The sequence below is a fragment of the Taurulus bubalis genome (assembly GCF_910589615.1).
Source record: "Taurulus bubalis genome assembly, chromosome: 6".
Lineage (NCBI taxonomy): Eukaryota > Metazoa > Chordata > Actinopteri > Perciformes > Cottidae > Taurulus > Taurulus bubalis.
This window is the reverse complement of record NC_136594.1, coordinates 1612615-1618247: the sequence shown is the minus strand read 5'-3', so window position 1 is coordinate 1618247 and position 5633 is coordinate 1612615.

The following is a 5633-nucleotide window of genomic DNA, read 5'->3' as shown; positions in this document are numbered from 1 at the left end:
GATGCAGAGTCCCTGAAGGCTGAGGACTCAGCACCTGCCTCTCTTCCTCACTGACTCCCCACGGAGCAGGAGGACCATCCCTCTCCCAGAGGTCATGACCTCTTCTGTCTCCGGCTCCAAAGGAAAGGAAACTTCCCCGGGACGTTGCCTGTTTGTAGATAACATTTAGTCCATTTGCATTTATTGCATCGTTTGCATTTTAAAGACTTCTCGTGGAATCTCCTCTCTTTGTTTCACGGCGCTATCGGGAATGTTTTCATTAATTCATCTCTGACTGATTCTTCACACACACACACACACACACTCACACACACACACACACACACACACACACACACACACACACACACACACACACACACACACAGGGCCCTTTAATAACATGGAGAGTCTCAGTGTGTAACGCTGTGCGGTGCAGACATTGTAGTCTGCAGCCATCAGGGACTTTCTTCTCAACGCTCAGCAACAAACACTAAGAAACCTTCAGAAACCTCACAGAGTCAGAGTCAAGATCATCAAGTTGCTTAAACAAGGAACGGAGGTTTAAAAGTTGCATAAAGAAGGAACGGAGGTTTAAAAGTTGCTTAAAGAAGGAACGGAGGTTTAAAGTTGCTTAAACAAGGAACAGAGGGTTAAAGTTGCTTAAAGAAGGAACAGAGGGTTAAAGTTGCTTAAAGAAGGAACAGAGGGTTAAAGTTGCTTAAAGAAGGAACAGAGGGTTAAAGTTGCTTAAAGAAGGAACAGAGGTTTAAAGTTGCTTAAAGAAGGAACAGAGGTTTAAAGTTGCTTAAAGAAGGAACAGAGGGTTAAAGTTGCTTAAAGAAGGAACAGAGGGTTAAAGTTGCTTAAAGAAGGAACAGAGGGTTAAAGTTGCTTAAAGAAGGAACAGAGGGTTAAAGTTGCTTAAAGAAGGAACAGAGGGTTAAAGTTGCTTAAAGAAGGAACAGAGGGTTAAAGTTGCTTAAAGAAGGAACAGAGGGTTAAAGTTGCTTAAAGAAGGAACAGAGGGTTAAAGTTGCTTCAACAAGGAACAGAGGGTTAAAGTTGCTTAAAGAAGGAACAGAGGGTTAAAGTTGCTTAAAGAAGGAACAGAGGGTTAAAGTTGCTTCAACAAGGAACAGAGGTTAAAGTTGCTTAAAGAAGGAACAGAGGGTTAAAGTTGCTTAAAGAAGGAACAGAGGGTTAAAGTTGCTTAAAGAAGGAACAGAGGGTTAAAGTTGCTTAAACAAGGAACAGAGGGTTAAAGTTGCTTAAAGAAGGAACAGAGGGTTAAAGTTGCTTAAAGAAGGAACAGAGGGTTAAAGTTGCTTAAAGAAGGAACAGAGGGTTAAAGTTGCTTCAACAAGGAACAGAGGGTTAAAGTTGCTTAAAGAAGGAACAGAGGGTTAAAGTTGCTTAAAGAAGGAACAGAGGGTTAAAGTTGCTTCAACAAGGAACAGAGGTTAAAGTTGCTTAAAGAAGGAACAGAGGGTTAAAGTTGCTTAAAGAAGGAACAGAGGTTAAAGTTGCTTAAAGAAGGAACAGAGGGTTAAAGTTGCTTAAAGAAGGAACAGAGGGTTAAAGTTGCTTAAAGAAGGAACAGAGGTTAAAGTTGCTTAAAGAAGGAACAGAGGGTTAAAGTTGCTTAAAGAAGGAACAGAGGGTTAAAGTTGCTTAAAGAAGGAACAGAGGTTAAAGTTGCTTAAAGAAGGAACAGAGGGTTAAAGTTGCTTCAACAAGTCTCTACTGTTTCCTTCGCTGGATGCTCTTTAACATTTGCATCGTTTCTTTTGCCTCCGCCTGGTTTGTAGATAACATTCATTCAATTTGCATTTATTTCATCGTTTGCATTTTAAAGACTTCTCGTGGAATCTCTCCTCTTTTATTCTTTTATTCTTTTATTCTTTCATTTCACGGCGCTATCATGAACGCTTTCATTAATTCATCTCTGACTTATTCTTCACACACACACCAAACCATATCTGATACACACAACCACACACACACACACACACACACACACACACACACACACACACACACACACACACACACGCACACACACACACACACACACACACACACACACACACACACACACACACACACACACACACACACCACACACACCACACACACGCACACACACACACACACACACACACACACACACACACACACACACACACACACACATGCTGCACTGCTGTCAAAATAATATATAATAATTTTGTATTGTGTGTCATAGTCTCTGCTTCCTTTCCTCTCACCTTTAGTCTCTCCTTGCTTCCTCTCTCTATCCTTTCCTCTCATAGTCTCTGCTTCCTCTCCTCTCTCACTTCTAGTCTCTCCTTGTCTCCTCTCTTTCTGTCCTTTTCTTTCCTCTCATCTCCTTGTTTCCTCTCTCTTTCTTCCTCTCCTCTCCACACTGGTTTCCTCTCATTTATCTCCGTTCACTTCCCTTGTTGTATTTCTCTCTACATTCCTCTGGTCTTCTGTCTATCACTTGTCTCCTCATCCCTCCTTCATCACTTGTCTCCTCATCCCTCTTTCATCACTTGTCTCCTCATCCCTCCTTCATCACTTGTCTCCTCATCCCTCTTTCATCACTTGTCTCCTCATCCCTCCTTTATCACTTGTCTCCTCATCCCTGCTTTATCACTTGTCTCCTCATCCCTCCTTCATCACTTGTCTCCTCATCCCTCCTTCATCACTTGTCTCCTCATCCCTCCTTCATCACTTGTCTCCTCATCCCTCCTTCATCACTTGTCTCCTCATCCCTCCTTCATCACTTGTCTCCTCATCCCTCCTTTATCACTTGTCTCCTCATCCCTCCTTCATCACTTGTCTCCTCATCCCTCCTTCATCACTTGTCTCCTCATCCCTTTTTCATCACTTGTCTCCTCATCCCTCCTTCATCACTTGTCTCCTCATCCCTCCTTCATCACTTGTCTCCTCATCCCTCCTTCATCACTTGTCTCCTCATCCCTCCTTCATCACTTGTCTCCTCATCCCTGCTTTATCACTTGTCTCCTCATCCCTCCTTTATCACTTGTCTCCTCATCCCTCTTCCATCACTTGTCTCCTCATCCCTCCTTCATCACTTGTCTCCTCATCCCTCTTTCATCACTTGTCTCCTCATCCCTCCTTCATCACTTGTCTCCTCATCCCTCCTTCATCACTTGTCTCCTCATCCCTCCTTCATCACTTGTCTCCTCATCCCTTTTTCATCACTTGTCTCCTCATCCCTTTTTCATCACTTGTCTCCTCATCCCTCCTTCATCACTTGTCTCCTCATCCCTCCTTCATCACTTGTCTCCTCATCCCTCCTTCATCACTTGTCTCCTCATCCCTGCTTTATCACTTGTCTCCTCATCCCTCCTTTATCACTTGTCTCCTCATCCCTCTTCCATCACTTGTCTCCTCATCCCTCCTTCATCACTTGTCTCCTCATCCCTCTTTCATCACTTGTCTCCTCATCCCTCCTTCATCACTTGTCTCCTCATCCCTCCTTCATCACTTGTCTCCTCATCCCTCCTTCATCACTTGTCTCCTCATCCCTCCTTTATCACTTGTCTCCTCATCCCTCCTTCATCACTTGTCTCCTCATCCCTCCTTCATCACTTGTCTCCTCATCCCTCCTTCATCACTTGTCTCCTCATCCCTCCTTTATCACTTGTCTCCTCATCCCTCCTTCATCACTTGTCTCCTCATCCCTCCTTCATCACTTGCCTCCTCATCCCTCCTTCATCACTTGTCTCCTCATCCCTCCTTCATCACTTGTCTCCTCATCCCTCCTTCATCACTTGTCTCCTCATCCCTCCTTCATCACTTGTCTCCTCATCCCTCCTTGAGGGTGAGAGTTAAAGTCTGCAGTCACAAGAATAACACACGGAATGTTTCTTAGTACCTCTAATAGTACTACTAGAAGTACTACTAATAGTACTACTAGAAGTACTTCTAATAGTACTACTAGAAGTACTACTAATAGTACTACTAGAAGTACTACTAATAGTACTACTAGAAGTACTACTGATAGTACTACTAGAAGTACTACTAATAGTACTACTAGAAGTACTACTAATAGTACTACTAATAGTACTACTAGTAGTACTACTAGTAGTACTACTAGTAGTACTAGTGATTACTGAATATAAAGTAGAATAATGAATACATAACTACATGGTATATTGAGAGCAGTGAGCTGTGAGTGAACTGTTATAATAACGATGACATCATGAGCAGATGGTGACATTTGAATGTTCATTTGCATAAACTCGGCCACGCCCACAAGGTGAAACGCAGCGATGCAAATCCTCAAGTTCCTCCGTGTGGATAAGAAACGGAACATTTCACTAACTGCCATGAAGTCATAAAACTTGAGTTTAATCTCCAGCGGAGCGTTAAATATTAAAATAGTGAGCAGCGAGGACACGAAGGTTCAACAGATATGAACCATAACGTACCAGAGAATCCTCACGTCCTGCAGGCTATGAGGGAAGATGAGGGGAAGCATCCAGAAGGAGAGCGGAGGAGGACAGGCTCCTCCCACAAAGACACACACACACACACACACACACACGCAATTATGACGCTAATGATGTTATTTGTTTTCGTTTTAATTTAATTTGGAATGTGATGAAAATGGAAACGATCAGAAATAACTCCTTGTCTCCTTTCCTCTGTCCTTTCCTCTCTCATCTCTCGTCTCTCCTTGTTTCCTCAGAGGAGAGAATGGAGAGAGTAGTGTGAGTATGTTGTATACAAACACTACGAGTACTACACACAGTGGTGTATAAAGTATACACCACACACACACATAGTATCTGATGTGTACTGTACTTAATTATCTAAAGTAATGTTCTGATATAAAATGTACTTGAGTATTGAAAGTAAAAGTACAAGGACATGTTAATAAAAAAGCAAAGGGTCAGAATTTAGAGAATGATGAAGTTTATTCTTTTAGTGCTGTGGCTCCGTGACCGAGGACCAGGAGTTGTGTTGAACATAGTTGTGTTGGCTGTGATCCATCAGGAGCAACAATGTTCAACACTATATATTGTACAGAAGTATACTTCTGCATCTACTATGAACTGATCATCATAATTCTCCAAAAAGCAGTAAGACACGATGGAGGAGTTGTAGCAGTGCGGTTATAAGGATGCTCATTCCCCCCGGTACCGGGCTGTGGGTCCCTTGGTACCGGGCTGTGGGTCCCTTGGAACCGGGCTGTAGGTCCCTTGGTACTGGGTCCCACAGAAAGAATGAATAAAAAATAAAATATAATCAAGGCCGGAAAGATGTTTTATTTTGAAAAATGACCGGATACATCCGTCTGTGTGTAAACTCAGAAGGTACTAAAGGTTTAAGTTAAGGAGTAGACTGGACTAAAGGTTTAAGTTAAGGAGTAGACTGGACTAAAGGGTTAAGTTAAGGAGTAGACTGGACTAAAGGTTTAAGTTAAGGAGTAGACTGGACTAAAGGGTTAAGTTAAGGAGTAGACTGGACTAAAGGGTTAAGTTAAGGAGTAGACTGGACTAAAGGGTTAAGTTAAGGAGTAGACTGGACTAAAGGTTTAAGTTAAGGAGTAGACTGGACTAAAGGTTTAAGTTAAGGAGTAGACTGGACTAAAGGGTTAAGTTAAGCAGTAGACT